Source organism: Pagrus pagrus (genome assembly GCF_965226575.1).
Source record: "Pagrus pagrus genome assembly, chromosome: 3".
NCBI classification, from domain to species: Eukaryota; Metazoa; Chordata; class Actinopteri; order Spariformes; family Sparidae; genus Pagrus; species Pagrus pagrus.
The window spans coordinates 8416317-8433391 of NC_140187.1; the positions used below are offsets into that span (position 1 = coordinate 8416317).

General features: G+C 42.2%; 1 protein-coding gene across 1 annotated transcript in view; it reads right to left on the reverse strand.

The window, feature by feature from the left end:
* Positions 1–16652, reverse strand: part of rap1gapb (RAP1 GTPase activating protein b) — a 110311-nt gene extending 93659 nt beyond the window's left edge. Inside the window, exon 1 of the mRNA XM_084346174.1 lies at positions 16382–16652. The gene's annotated coding sequence lies outside the window, so the exon portion shown is untranslated. The remainder of the gene's footprint in view (positions 1–16381) is intronic.
* Positions 16653–17075: the final 423 nt, after the last annotated feature.

A 17075-nucleotide genomic window follows, 5' to 3' on the forward strand; every position in this document is an offset into this window, starting at 1 on the left:
ATTTTAGTTTTTTAAAGCGTGACCACAATTGTTCCCATTATTGTAACCATGACGACTAAGCACCTCTAACCTTACCGAAGTCATTTCAACCCAAACCACAATGTTCCTCTGACCAAACCAAGTGGTTGAACAGGATTGTCACATCATGAAGAAGATGTATTTTCCGCAGTGATTTGTAAATGGTTTTGGACGGCTGACATCATATAATGCAAATGTTTCACAGTATATTAGCTGTTGGACTGTTAGGAAGCAGAGGCACTGCCAATGACTTCATCAGCTCTAAAGCAAAGTCCAGGATCTTTAAATCACTTTGAACAGATACATTTTACTCCTGATGGCTGAGCAGTGGGGTCCTGAATAATCATTTCTGACATCAGAATCCAACTGCTGAACTCTCATTCAACATTTCACATCAATCTGCTACATACATACATATTTGTGATTGTCAAGTTTCAGTCATCTGACAGGGTCCCAGCTGGAATCAGTTACAGCCTGGAGGCTCACTCTGTGTAACAAACAGTGATGATAGACTATCAGGAGACTGAAAAATATAAAATAACTCAGGTCCCTCACCTGGCACCTTCCTGATGTAAATGCTGTCCCTTGCAAGCACACTGCAGATAGACTACCTGCTGTGCATTCAGCACTGCCTCCTCATTACTGCATCATTGTGTTTTCCTCCCCTCTTTGCTCTCTGGGGACCAGCAAGGCGGTGTTGCTTATCTCACTGACAGCGTGCGCTCTGCATGGCTGTGTGTGAGTGAGCATATGAAATGAGTGTGTGGGGTTGTATGCGACGTACAACCGTTTTGTTTTTTTAGACATGAAAACTAAAGAGCGAAAGCTTCTTCAACTAAAACATGGTAAATAATAAAGCTGATAAGTGGCTCTCCTGGTAAAGTACATGTCTCAAACAGGCTACTGAGGTTGAGGCTTGGGGTTCAAATCAAAGTTTTTGCTGCATGAAGTAAAATGTGTCTGGCATAAAAACTTTAATCCTGAACCACAATAAATTCTTTAGACGCCTGTAACTGTATTTGAAAAGATGTCACTTGGACATCACTGGTGAAAAGATGTCAAAAAACCTTTCATTCTGGCTCTCTATTGAACATCTCCAAAAGACATCTTTTCAGTGTTGGCAGAGATGTTGAAAAGATGTCTTTTGGATATGTTTTTGCTCAGTGGGTGGTGTTTCTTTCAGTTGTGACGTTGATATGTGTTTTCTGCTCAACCTCCTCAGTATATCCTGCCAGTTAGCTTTGTTTCAAGCTTCTGAGGCTGAACTTCTGTTGTCAAAAGCATCAAAATCGCTAAATATTGATACTGAATATTTGAAATGATTCAATACAAATGTTCAGTATCAATACTCCAGTATTGGCTGTGTTTTTTCGCTCCTCTCCAACAGCGAGTTAACATACACACACACACACACCGCTGCAGTGCCTACATAGTCCCACCTCCTCCAGAAGTAAATAGACTCAGATGCTGTTATTCACACACTCTACAGGAATGGTATCGAACATCCATATTTTTCAAGGTACGGTATCCAAGTTTGAAATTCCAGTGTTGTGACAACACTCGGCTGAACACAGCTAAGCTACAGATATGTGTTGGGAGATGAAGACCCTGGCATGGGCAGACAAGGGGGATGTATGTCGGACGCTTGCAGGCAGGGATGTGAGGGTTGATCTGATTCCATTCGCAGGTGACCGGAGACTGTTTTTGCTGCTGGCGGAGACAATCAAAGTTTGCCTTTGTAAACTGCCTCTGAGGGGACACACCACCTCCACTCCCCCCTGAAACAACAATGTCCATCACAGTGTTTCACTGTGGACATCATCATGTGCCAATTCATTAGACATCACCCTACAGTGCAGGGCTGGGTCTCTGCCCAGTGTGCATGAAGGAGAGGCAATATGCTGGTTATTATTGAGGTGTAACCACAGCAGGCAGGCTGTACGGAGACAAACCTAGGACACAGTGTTCATACTATATAGCAGATAGTTGTATTGCTTTGCTTGCTGTGTTTTGAAAAGACATTTGTATTCATGCATGTTGGTGTAGGTGATTTAGAGAGGATGGTGATGCATTTCCTCTGAGTTTTACACCAGCAGTTTTAAAATGTAAATTTCAAGTGTATAACGTAAAAGTCATTTATTATATTTTTCCCCAAGTGTCATAGACCAACAGGTGCCCAGCCAGCCACACTAAACAGCAATAATATGATAATATAATGAGAGTGAAAGAACAAATACAGTTAATCTCCATACATGTGATACCACCACGCACATTCATCGTCCCCACCGAGAGCCTAGAAGATCCCAAACTGGAGCAGTTATTGATCATTTGCAGCCCCTAGTGGCCATCGTGAAGAATGAGGTGTCAGCAGTCAGTTGAATAGGTTTTGCAAAAATGATGAATCACCGCCAACACCAGAGGTCCTCAAGCATACAGTCATAGATGCGCACAAAACATATCAGGCTGATGGGTCCAGAAGAATGCAAAATGAACCATCGACACACACAACCACACATGTGATTCCCTGTAGGGCTACGCCTGGCAGCGTTAACACTACCATCACAAGCAACCAGTGTATCCACATATGCATAACAATTTAAACATCCCTCTTAGCTTGTGTATGCTGAATGTTAATAAGATTTCCCACCATCCTATTTGTGATTGCAACCCCGCTGCCTGTCTTGTTAAACAAGATTTCCCCGCTGGCCTGTTAAGATTGTGGATAGAGACGCGTGTGACCCTGCATTAATGCATTATGGATTTTGAAAGTAGAAATCCTCTGATCGTTGGTGCGTTTTTCTCAACACTGTCCCAGTTTGCCTTTAATTCAATGCAAATGTCTTTGTCTGTAACTTGATTCCAGAATCTGCATTTCTGTGTCAGACAGAAAAAGGAGAGGGAGAGAAACTGAGAAGTTGGAGATGTTTTTTGGGGAAGCAGCCGGACGAGGGCAGGTCATCGTCATGAGGTCTGACTCATGTCTCCCGCAGGGCTTCTAAGCGATGCGCTGAGGTCCGGGCTCTCCCGACCTCACATTTCCCTCTCCTTACGTCATCAACACCGCATCGCTGGAGTGTCTTGCCCTGGCCTGGATGTAGCATTCATTCTGTTGTTTTATTACATCTGACAGGCTGAGTTTTACATAAAGAGGGCTTAGATTTACACAGCTGGCTTCTTCTCAATATTGTCCGTTAACCACTGCACTACAGAGGCTTCTCCAGAGCTGATGCACCCTGCGTAATATATCTGACGCACATCCAGGGTTTGAGATCTTCGCTCACAACGGAAGAAAAGGCTGGTGAGATAAATTCACTTGATCAAAGAGGAGTTGGACCTTGCCTCTGCCTGTGGCTCAAGGATACATGACTCACAGTTTCTTGAAACAGAACGAGGATAATCACTGCATAACAACCTCCAACACAATACTTGATACCAAAGGATGCTTCACCCTTGAATTCTGAGGGCGGAAACTGTCTAGCCAGTTGAACAAACTTTAAACCAGCCTCACCTTGATGCAGACTCTGGGTGAAACTTGTTTTTCAATCAAACTAGCTTCAGCTTGATGTTTTACCTGCAGTGCAGCAGTGAGTTGTTTTTTTTAATCACAGATTATGATTGATTGGGCTGTTTATTTCTACTTTTTCAAACTCGTAAAAAAAACAAACTCAAAGCCTGTTTCTTTTATTTGATGTGCTGCTGTGATTCCTACAAAGTGAATGTGCAATTTCATCGACCAGTCCATCACTTGCTGATTTAGACAATCCCGACATCTCTCTACTGTGTGATGTTGTGCCACTGCTTGTTTTCCCCAAAGATAAAGTGAAATAGTTTCTTCTGGCATCTGCACGCTTTATTTAAAGGGTACACATTACACTTTTACAGTGTGTTTACAGGTCTTGGGGAGCACTACTGCATAATGTGAAAAAGAAGTATTACAGTATAAAGCCTTTTGTGGCTCCAGAGGTAGCTCCGTGTAATCTAATAAACTGCCTACATTGGTGTCGTTTGGTGGTAAAGTTGCATTATGGGTAATGCAGGCCCCAGGTTTTGAAAAAAAGGAGGGATGAAGAAGAAGGAGAAGAAGAAGAGTATGCATTGGTTATCACTAACATAATCCCTATCCTGCATCCCTGTTAATCAATTATAATTGCGACATTGGTGACCAGGAAATGGCGCTTAGGTGCCTCGTTAAGGACATGATGTCTTTTTGTCTTTCCCTTGGTGTGTGTTAACGTGTGTGTGTGTGTGGAGTTGGAAGTGGCTGTCATTACACTACTTAATTACAGAGGTGACAAAGTCCTCGTGCTGCATGAGTAATGGGAGGGACTGTGCAGCCAACACTGCCCGTCAGCCCCTGAAGCACACGATGACTCTCATCCGTAAACTCATCCCTGCCTCCTGACCTTTCAACAGCTCCACAGTCGTCCATCCCCCTGTTCCCCCCTCCTTCAACAGAAACACAGCGCAAGAGACTGTTCTCCGCTTGCATGACAGGTACTGTCGTGAGAAGCTGCAACGGATTTCACTTAAGAGATTCAGCCTAATCAATGAACACTGTACAGCTCTCAGCGCGAGGGAGTGGATCGATTCAGTAATAAATCAAGTGTGTCTAACTCCTGTCGCCTCTTCGTCTTCTGAACAAATGGCATGCCGCTGTAAAGTTGAGCCAAAATAACTTGCACACAGGAGAGCTGAAGTATGGCTGAAGTGTTTTGTAATTCTCCGTGGATTTGTCGCTGAGTGTTTCACCATCTTTCAGCCAGTTGGTTTCACAGCCCACAACTTTACAGATTTGGCTCAGTTTTATCAGTCAATGTTGTTTCTGGCAGCACAAGCAACTATATTCAGCAAAGAAGCTCTGATAAACTCTACCTGCCTGGCGCCAAACAGCAGAAAAAGTTGGTGGCAAGCTGGTGAAAATATTTGAGTACTAGCCGGATATTTCCCTCAGGAGCTGGTGGAGACCAAAGCAGAGCAAAAAGAAGAGTTAATGTAGCACCTGAATCCCCCGGGTGGCCCAAAACAACACTCCAAAGGATGCTTAAGTTTGCTCACATGTTCACCAAAAGCACTTTGTAAGTCATTAATATGTCAATGTTGTGTTTCCTCCAACAATCAGTCTCAGTTTGTGGAAGTATTTTTGCTGGATTCATTACTAGTGTTGTATAATGAACAAGAAATATGCATACCTTCTCTACTACACACACATATTTGACTTAGTAGTAAAGACAAGTTTATCCATATAGCCCCAAAATCACAAGTAATGTCTCAGTCTAACACCCTGTCCTCGCTGTTTGCTGGAGATCAGACTGGAGACTTAACCACTCATATTAAAGATGGGTGAGTTTGCTACGATACTTATTTTCCTTCATTTGTATTTTTTTAAACAGCAAATAATTATAATCATAATGAGAAATGTAGAGGTTTATCTACTGGAAATGATATACAACAAAGCCAACAGCAAGTAGAGATATTGTGTTTTCTTACTAGAAACTTTCAGCCAAAAGAAACTTTCTGGCGATCTCCCTCCAGCCAGCTGGCACCTATTAGGTTTTTGTAGTGAAAGAAGACGGATGGTGTTGTATAGATAACTTCAACATTTCAACTCCAATGACTCAACGCGAATGGCAGGAATGAATAGACAAACAGGGCATCGACAGGGCAGCTGGTTTTGTTGCTGCTGTTAGTTGTGGAAAGCTCCAAAAACACCTTTCAGCAGGTAAACAGGTTCATTGATAACAGGTGATCGTATCATGAGTGATGTGTGAAAGGGGCGTCCTCCAAAAGGCTCAGTCGTTCAGGAAGAGGCAGGGTTCACCACTTTAACACATGACTGTATAAAAGATTACTACATTAGCTCAGAAACACTGATTGCATTCAGTTTGTATGCATGTTTTACACAGCATCACTCCTTGTTTATCTCCTCCACTGCTCGGATGTGCACTGCCTCGGTAAAACATGCATCTGGATTTGACAGTTTTTACAAATATAGATAACAGAGTGTGTCATCCTCCGCCCCAGCACAGAACCCCGGGCTGCTGATGTTTGTGTTATTTAAAGGCTCCCACTGTGACCCTATGTTTCATAACCAATTTACATTAGCTAATCATCGTGCACACTCTACATTGTGATAAACATGATTACTGGAGGATATGTACGAGAGATAAATGAGCAGTCATTATCATAATTTCAAACAGGTTTGTCATTTTCCTATTCTCTGGCACTGTTTTTTTTTTCTTTTTTATGTAATAACAGCCTGGAGTTCAAACCAGGGCTACTCCTTCTTGAAGCTCAAATCTTTTGTGCTAAGCAATTTTGCCTCTCTTATCTTCACAGACAAATCATTTGTGCTCCAGAGAATATAGTTCAGTCTGTAAATGGTGAAAAGCTGCGAAAACAGAGAGAGAGCTCTCCCAGACACCTCCACATTGTATATTCAAAAGTGGATACTGCAGCAGCCCTGCGATTATAATGGCACTAAACTGTCTCCAATTTAATCCAATACATTTCAACAGCACAACAAACCTACAGCTCCCGAAAATACCGTAGATTTCACCATAACGAATGAATACCTCTCATAATCTGAACGGATCTGAAACTGACAGGCATGTGACAAGAATACGACAGGTCGGATTTATGGCAGCACTGAGGAGCTACAGTTGGTGTACCTCAAAAAACTGTCAAACCGGTGTGTATTTAATGCTGCACAAGACAGACACCGTGCAAAAGCAGGTGGAATATTGTCAAACAGCCTGCAGAGCAATAAAGACCCAACACACAAACCATGTGAGACAAAGTCGTGATGGAAAGTACAGAGATCAGAAAGAAACTTTTGTTTCAGTTGGCAAAGAGTTAAAGTAAAGTCGGTTCACTAAACAAGAATAGAGCAGACATTGTTGTGAAAACTATCGCACAGAAAAGTATCTGAAAATTAACTTTTTAAACATTTAAACGTCAGACCTCCGAGAGCTCCGTGTGCGCGTTACTAAAAGTTAACAAGAAACTTGACTGACTGCAACAACATGATGTTTCAAAGTGATGAAATAGAGGAAGGAAAATGAAGAATGTTCCATTCCAGCGTTATTTTGGATCACACTACCTTGCTCGGCATGACCCGCCCTACTCTGCCTCTGATTGGCTACATCCTGCCCGTTAAGTAATGCACATGTGCAACGCTCACCAAAGATTGAACAGAGCCAAGATGTCTCACTCTATAGCTAAAACAGTGTGAAAAGGGATGCTGCAGCGATCCACCACATGAGAAAAATAATGTTTTTTGAAAATAGACGAGTGTAAACCTATTCTACAAGGACCCCAAATAAATGTCTATAAGTTACAAGACCTTTTACCAATAACTTTCAGGGAAATGTGTTTTTATTATTATCTTTGGGACAATAGCATCTTGTTTAAAACTATGTACCACTACAAGTACAGACAGGAGTTTAATATATAGAGAATTAATCCTATGGTAGGAGTAATTTGCACGTAGTATTTCAGTAGTACAGGCAGTTCTAATTCTTCAGATACAAATTAGACGACTAAAGCACAAACAAGTATTGAGGACAGAGACATCAAGAGCTTTCACAAGGTCAGCGGCCCAGACTGAACCTTAATCACTGTCTGCAGATCAACATTGTTCTCCACATCTCAGCTATTAAGTTAATGAATCGCTGCTGCTCATGTTTCACAGATCCGTGAAATCTTTCCACAAAATGTCCCACATAAAACGAAATCTGGCTTCCTCCGCGAGCATCTGGGCTGCTGCTCCTCAGGAGGGAACGACTCGACTGCCTGTGAATCAGGATGAAACCTCATATCCATTTTGCAGCCGAGAGTGTGAAGACGGAGGGATTTGTAGGACTCCTAGGAAAATGTGAAAGTGTGATAATGGGCTGTATAATGCCTTGTCCCGGCAAACAGGAATGTGATGAATTTTTGATTTTGACAACGTGCTCTGTCTCTGCCAGGCTGCTGATACCTGAAGGGTAATATATTCCTTGTTGCTGTGAACCACAGTGGCAAAGCTATCAAAGAACAAATCAGTGGCACAAGGAAAAACAAATTGTGTCCTCCTGAAAACGCTTCTCTCTGACCTGTATTTTAGAGAGTTCAAAGTTGTCTGGAAGGCATTCATTACACATACGGAGACAAAAACAGCCTCACGCTGATTGAGGAAAATGACGGGGCTGGTCTCGTGCTTCACTCTGGCAATAAAGCAGTTTTATGAAATGGGACTTCTGGTGGCATCACAGAATACCTAACAAGCTTCCTGTCTATGATGGCTCAGAGCGCCTCTATTTCTCAGGTTTATAACTCTATTAACAGGCTGCAATGAGCTGCATCGCACTGGTTCACTGACAGAGGGAGAGATCAATACAAAAACATTAAAAAGGATCAAAATGGGAAATCGCAGAAGACCATCCAGGGACAAATAGGGATGCACGATATGGATTTTTCTAGCCCATACCGACCTGACGTCGCCACATAGTTTGTTACACAGAAACATCTGGATAAGGTGCCGTTAGAAACAGTTTGGCAGACAGGCAGACACCTCCAAGAAATACTTGGCAGGTGACTGGATGAACCATCTGTCTATCACAACAGGTCAAAAGTGAGAGAGTGTGCCTGTCGATAAATCAAACTGTGACCAAAGCCAGTCAAGATCAAACATCAAGAAAAGCCTTCTGATCTTTGCTCTCCTGTCAATGAAGAAATCCTCTCCAGTTCTCGTATAACTGATGCTAACGCTAACCTCTGGAGAAACCGCCATCGAACACAAAAGAAATCTTGTTTATGTCCTCCTTATTAGGATTGGACTGCTATGTGGACATATGTAACGTTTATTGTTATATTCTTTACTTGAAATTACCTGACAGTGCGTCTCAGGCAATGTAGCACAGCAGAACAAAATCTTCTGGTTGTTAAAAAATCTTACCATATAGACATTTTACCACCGTTTAATGTTTGTATATGTAAGCCCTTGCTTTCTTTGTTATCCCGTCTGTTGATCGATCTGCACTGTATGTCATTCGAGTATAATTGTATGCAGAAAGCAAAAACATTGACTGAGCAGTGACAAACAAAAGAGCAAAAAACAGAGAAAGACCATTTGTGCAGGTTTTCAAAAACAAGGCTATTTTGTAAAGAAACAATGACAAATCACACAAGGAGAGGAAGAGCTGACCTTTACAGTCACATTCTCCTTGTGTGAAGATTGAAACGAATAAAGCTCTCAGCTTAACAGGAACAGTTGTCTGTTTTGTTTTTGTTTTTTTTACAATTGCAGGTTCAAAACTAGTTATTCATGATGACACCGACTGCGTCTTGAGGAGACGGACAGAGCTGCACAGATGACTAACACAGTCACAGCCACACTCAGACAGCTGATTAGGGTCAGTTGTATGCAGGTGTCTGTAACTGTCGAGACAAGTGGGCAACGACTTCAAACACTCTTCCCATGTGGCTACTGTCAACATAAAGCTAAGTTCAAAATGTACTAAAGAATACTGGACACTTCCCTCACCTGTACCACTACATGTGTACTGTTTAATACAGTGAGCATCAGTGATGGTGTTTCATTCCCATCAGACTTCCAGTTTTCTAGCGATCCTAACCGTCTGTCTCTGCCCCTCCTCTCCAGCCGTGTTCCCCGGGCTCCCACCACCGCCTTAATCCATCCATTCACCGGATGCCCTCGGACTTTCCCTCCTTTCCATCCTTCATCACACCCGGCTCCCACTTCCTTCATCTTCTCTGCAGCTGCCTGGCATTCCCTGCCCACTTCCTCACCTGGGTCTCATTTCCTCCTCAGCCCTGCAGATACTCCACCAGTCCATTACCTGTCATACCCAGACGGTTCTGAAGAAACCCATAAGACTGTCATTGCATTGTACCATCAACATCATGTTTTACTTGCTGTTATATCTTTTATCGCTGTTTTAAAACAGGTTGAGAAAATAGCAGTAGAAATATTCACAACCTATACATTTTTGCTTACCTAGCAGTTAGCTAGCTAACACAAGCTATAAGCAAATCTAAAGCTAATATCTTTGCACAGTGTTAACTCATTTTAAGTTTGTTTTTCTTGCTAATACTATAAAAACAGTCCCTCCATATCTAAGTTTGTAAACATGGATGAAGATTGTTGCGATATATGCGACTTTCTAAAACATAACTGTATAAGCTATCACAATAAAAAGTTTCATGTTTATGCTCAGCATGAATTAATGATTTTTGGACATTTGTGCAGAGCAGGGTGCCGTTTGATGACTATATCTGGGTGTGAAAATTAATGAATGTCTATCATTGTCCAGATCTACCGGTCGGTGAGTGAGAGAAATGTTTGCACGTTTGTTTCCGTCTTTAGCTTCCCAAGATGCCTTTTTATGCGGTGGACAGGCCATCTTGTTCTCCATTACAGTGTACACGAGGCAGGAAGCTTTAAATTGGCCTGCTCGCATTTCTTCAGCAGAGTGCAGTAAAGCAATGGATTTGCTGCTGGGCAGAAGTGGCATTGATCCTCCTTTAGTACAGCAGCGGGAAGTCCTTTCAGGGGAATCAATAGGGGAGCTCATTAATCATTACTGTACGGTAAACAGCGGCTTGTCTCGCTTTTGTTCACTATTTTGTTTCTCTTCAGGCGAAGGCAAACAGACGATGGCCTCACGCTGACCAAAAATAAACAAAAAAGCAACAGAAGTTTATCATCTGTGTGCCCACAGGAGGCGGGGGAGGGGCAGATGGATGCAGAGATGACGTGACGTGAAAACCAACACGTACAGGAGCTTTACACTCACAGCTGTGCGGTTTTCCCTTAGTTTCACTCGTCTCACAGTCACATTTTGGCTTAGAGGCTAAACATGCAGAAAAAAATCCCTTTCATCGTTTCATCCTTTGTGAAAATCAACGTCAGACGACAGAATGAGGTGAACTGGCGGAGCTGTTCGGTTCCATGTAGGATGAGTCAACTTGGGGAGCGCATGTGTGTGTCGGTGTGACAGGACGCGGGTCACTTGTTGGTCGTAGAAACATTAATACTGTTCAGAGACGTCTACAACATCTGACAGGCAACGTCCGACGTAATTATCAGTTTAATGCACACTTATATATGGTATTTTTTGCCGCGAGGGTTTTTGCATCTCCATTTTGTGTTCATGTATAAGAAGGATAAAAAAAAGGGTTTGTACACTTGTGCCGAGAACTCCTTAAGAATAATACATCTTCAGTCGCTGCCTTTTCATTAAATCCACCAAACATCCACAAGAAATACTGGAGTTAAGTAAGAGCATTCAGGGTTTACTGACGTGTTTTTGTTCTACATTCTCACACGAACAATGTATCCCAGTGTATTACTGAATAAAGCGATTCAATTTGATTCAATTAATATCAACTTGGTTGGGGTTATTTTAGTTATAGTGCCAATTCTGAGACAGCTAATGCTTTAAATTGTACAACAAACCCTAAACCAAGTGCATTATTAAAAATATTCATGTTTACATTGAGAATTTAATTCAATGTTTTCTAAGATTTGTGGTTAAAATCTGCCTACAGGGAAGTTATCAATACAAAAATGCATCTTATGGGAATAATGAAAATTAAATATACTTCTTTTACCACCTCTAAAGTCTGCCTTCATGGTCACTCAACTAAAGTACATAATGCGCACAATTTCCCTCAACTACAAAGACCAAGAACAGCAACAAAAAAATCTCAATAGGGCCTCAACAGACCAACATCTGTCCGACAATCTATTTGAGCGAGGTCCACAGTGTGTCAAGGACAGAATCAGAGTGAGAATCAGACCTCTCTAAAGTCTTCACAAAAGAGAGTCGTCACAGCCTGATTGGCTGCGAGGGGAAAGCCTCAGGCCGCTCTCACTCATTATATAGGAGCCAGCCTCCACACCCTGCACCTACAGTAGGTGATGTGAATCCACTGCAATCAGTCCAGAGAGACCTTGAAACTCAAAAAAGATAGCAAGTCCTACAGTACATAACTGGGCCGCTGCAAAGCAAAACAGAATCCAGAATTTATGAGGTAACACCTGAACATACCATGAAGTCCTTGTTCCTAGTGTGAAACAGACAGACAGCAAAGAGGACAACAGCAGTGAGTCTGTTAATGACAGTGAAGCACGGCAAAGACTCTCAGCATAGTTTTCATCAACATAACGGTTTTGGGTACAAACAGTTCTTTGGTACAACGAGCTTTCAGAGATGTCCTCGCCTAACGGGAAATCTACCAATATGAAGTTCAAGAACATTGCTGCAAAGCAAGACTATTTTTTTTTTTTGATAGGGTGATTAAGTTAAACGCAAAGACTTATAATCCCCAGACAGACTCCGGCATGTCTTCCAGCCCTGGTCGGTTTACTGTGCCATCAGAGAGATCATAAAAACAAGAGACAAAAGGCAACAAAAACTTGGCATCTCTCATGAATAATGCAGGAACCCCCTCCAGCCAGTTATTAACAACAGGCACCCTTCCTAAGAGATTCATCCAAATCAGGGCCAGTAGTGTATCAGTTATAGCCTCTGAGAGTCTCAAATTTTGATCTTTATTAATTGCATCCGTAACCTGCCAATGTCTGTGATGTTTATCGAGTCAGAGCCCAGTGACGGAGTGATGTTTTTCAGAGGCAAAGCACTTTGAGAGAGCTGCGTCCTTGAACGGTCCGACTATCACAGAGGAGCACAAACAATATGTTTTCAAATGTTCTTAACAGCCACAGTACTCAGTATTATATTAAGTGTCCTGTGGGAGTAAAGTGCCCTTTTAGGATTCGATTTATTTTATGGCAGTCGCTGGGATATCTTACAAAGGATACTTGCATTTGGGGTTGTTTGTGTTTTTTTTTTTTTTTGATTAATCGGTTAATTGTTTGGCCTATAATGCTAGTAAATGGTTAAAAACATCGATCAGTGTTTACCAAAGCCCGACATGACGTCCTCAGATGTCTCGTTTTGTCCATAACCCAAAGGTTTTTAGAACGAAGGGAGACGTTTGACTTTTTTTTCTTATACAATTACAATAAATCGATGATTCGATCGATCGCCGCAGCTCTAATGTGCATAAGATATCGTAAAAATGTTTGACCCGAGGCGGCTTTCAGATTGTTTACAGCACAAACGTGGGCGGTGTTACGAGGTCTACGAGGTTAAAGTTAAAATCAATAAAGCCTTCCTTTGTTTAAGAGACACTGAGAGCTTTAAGATTACTGGAAACACATTCTCAGAGCCACTTTAATTAAAGACCCTGTCATAGAGGGGCGACATTAACGGGAAGAACAAAAGAGGAGAGGCTACAGAAAGCAGGACACATTAAAGCTTCCATTCATGCATAAAAGGTTTGTTTCTGATAAAGAAATCCATTAGCTTCTACAGCCGAAAAAAGTGGTTGCTACGAATTTGTGCATCGTCCTGTTGTATTTACAGAAAGAGAGTGAAGATTAATGATCTGTCTCCGTTATTTGAGCTGAGCTGGTGGTTGGTTTCATCCACGTATTTAAGGCTACTGGAGCAGTTTGGCACAGAGATGACATTTACTGAGCTGCATGATTGAAATCTTTTGGTTGAAAGGTCAAATAAATTGATTTGAAGCACAGAGTGAAAGAGGGGGAAGAAATTTGCTTTGATTGTCCAAAGAGTTTCCAACAATATGCCGCTAAACCTCTGCTGACTGCATTACTGTACGTGAGCGCAGTTCAAAGTAGCGTCTGTCAAAATTATAGATTTTTCAAAGCGTACTTATTCAGAATATTAGAAAATGTTCACAACCTGCAAGCTGAAGGTGCTGGCTTAACCACAGTTAGCAACTTAGGGTACGGTCTCCTCCCTTAGGACACTTCGACAGGTGGAATGAAGATTGAACCGCCAACCCTGCTGTGATTAATGGACAACCCACTCTACCTCCTGAGCCACAGCCGCCCTGGCAGGACATCTGTCTTTGTTTTCCAAGAAAAAAAATGATGGGGGCTCTCCTATTGGTTCTGCAGCAGCGGAGAGCCGGTGTGACATTCAGTAAAAGGTGATGGACCAGCGGGCAGAGAGGTTATGGAAGGTGCCCGCCGCCGGCTGGACGAGGGTGGCTGCTCTGACTGTGGAGGTCGTCATTAGGATGCAGACAGACACATGCTCACCAAATGGACTATGGAAGCAGTTACGGTGACGCTGAATCGATTTGATTTATGGGACAAAACATCGTCCAGAATATTACTGTAGCCTGATGCTGGAGAGTCGAGTCTGGGGATGAGATGTCTGAAATCTCCACTGGTCATGATGTTGTCTGTCTCTCCTCTGCTGTCTTCAATATTTACAAATAATCGACTAGCTACATAAACTTTGAATTCAAACACACGATATATAATTTCTGCCACTAGGGGTCTCTCTATCAAAACAAAGCAAAAGACGCTTGCAGAGTGTTGCGTCCCAGATCTTCTGGAGGAATAAACACCAGATTCTGCTCTGATCCGGATCTGTTTACCGACAGGAGGAGAGATCAGAGATTACTTTTTAACTTTTGGTATTAAAATCATGGATTTATCTTCACTCCTGTTTATCAACCTGACTGCAGCAGCGATCCGTTCTGGCGACCTTCGGGTGTTTATGTACTGTAATGTTGACTGCTGACTGAAGGGAAATTGTCATGGTTTGGGTTTTTAGTTGAATTATTTTCATCATCCTTGTGTCAATTTTTACTTTCCACTTCCTGTCATCTTTTCTGTTTTCCCGCCTTTTTTGATTGCCCCATTAGTTTCACTTGGGTCTTATTAGTCTTCCCTCGTTTAAGTCCTTGTCTTTCCGTCTCTCTGTCAGTTCGTCTGTTTCCTCCTTGTATTTTCTGCCCACATGTTTCTGGATTCCCGTCGGTGTTCTTCCGGTTCGTACTTCTTTTGTTATTTGTATTTCTCTTTGGTTCTTTCTGGATTGGCCCCAGCCTGCTTGTTGTCAATTTTGTTGCTTACAGGTTGAACCTTGGATTTTGGACAACAGGTTCAAAGCTCACTTTTTGTTTTCAACCTGCCTGCCTGCCTTTGTGTGTCTTGCATTTTGGTCCTCATCATTTTGAAAACTGTAACAGAAATGTACTTTACTTCACAAATGTTACATTACAGAGAGAGAACCTGAGTCTCTGGTGAGTGCTGAGTTCAGTGAAAGTTGACTTGTAGTCAAAAACGCAGACACGCACACTCTCGGTGTGTGCCATTTGCTCGCTAGCTTGCGGCTAACATACAGTAAAGTAATCTGGCTGTTTGGGGAAAAACACATTCACGCAACTAGCGCAAATAAACACAAATGATCCCGTTTTCAAACTTGCTTCACAATTAAACAACCACCAAGGACTAGATAATCTTAGTTTTATTCACGTTATGTTTCATCTCATTCACCAACTTTCTTCCTCACTCTCTAACTCTATCCTGGAAATAGCGACCACATGAAACACGTCCTCACCTTGAATACCTTGTGAACTTCTCTTTGTTTGAACATTGTAAATATCTGGGATAATGTTGTCACACAACTTAACAAAATATAATAACAGCCTTGTCGTTTTTAGTTATTAATATTGGATTCTTACATATTACATCTTTAAACAAATTTTCACAGGAGCTGCCAAGAACCACCACAACTTTGCACCAGCTGTTGCATGCCTTGCTCAGAGGCACTACAACACGCTGCCAAATTTTCCCTGCTGAGACATTCCAACGCACAGGATTCAAACCAGGCGACTTCAAAAGCAAAAGCTAATTTCTGCACCCAGCATGCCGCCCCTTTCTATCTGATAAAATGGAAAATGACAGTCGAAACGGAAAATAATCTGTAATATTCGCTCCTGTGTGATCCTCTGCAGTGAGCCGCGTTCAAACAGAATATAAAAATTATCTACTGAATTAATACAGTTAATTAAAATAGAAAATAACAAAAAAAAACCTGATTGTTACATTAATCAGGACTGCCTCTGCGTGATAAAACATTTAAATTAAACGCAGTTTCCTATATTCAGCGAGTTATTTCTGTATTTCCAATCAGAAACGTGGTTTTCCTGACATGCAGAATTAATTGCACATCAAGTGTTTAATCAGGCTGCTGCAGCAGCTGTAAGTCACCCTGCAGCCTCCAGTCGTTTACCTTGAAAAGGTGCTGCATTGTTGAAATAATTACACTACACACATCTAACTTCCCCCTCCTTTCTTTGTCAGGTGCACGTGCTCAGCCCCAGCATGCATGAGATTGATTGCAAGAACAGATGAAGTGAATCCAGCTGTTAATTGGGGGCTTGGACCGCGCGGAACAACGCGAGATTTACGCACACGGAGCGGATCACAATTATGTCCAGATGGATGCTTTAAAAAGTTGCTCCCTCTTACCTGTATGGGGAATCGTGAGAGGTGATGTGTGCGGACGCGCCTCCTCACTGCTGTTATGATGATGAAGGCAACAACAAAAAACAAAAACAAAAAAAGGTAGGTCAGTGGTTTTAAATTTGCAGAAGATGAAGGGAGGAGATTATTGTCGCATCGTTGGAATAAAGAAGGGAAAAAAAAGATGTTGTCCCTGCTGGAGGCAGCAGCAGCAGCGCAGTGGAGAGGTGTGCGGGATGTTCAGCAGCCAAATCCTTCGGCGCGTATCAGCCCCGCATCTGATGCTCGAGTCCCTCTTTTCCTTTCTTTTAAATCGAAAATGCTGTCACAGTCACGTGACCATCCTCCGCCGTCCAATGCGCTTCCTACTACTCCTCCATCCACACACACCAAACGATGCTGCAGCTTACTGTGCAGCTTTTAAAAGCTGAGGGGTGAATAAAAAACATACACGTTTTGCGCTGCATGCTTTGCATTTAAATTGCTGCTGTGAATGCACCGCGAGCAAAAAAAAAAGATGTTTGGACACTTGTTCGTTTTCATATTATTCTTAAGACACTCACCTCTGCAGTAAAAACAGAGAGGGTGGCAGGATTTTTGTGTTAAGATCCACCAACAACTGAAAATCTCATTTAAGTTCGCTGACAACACAATCACACGTTCCTTCCTCCACCCAGCACATCTGCTTGATGCTATTCCC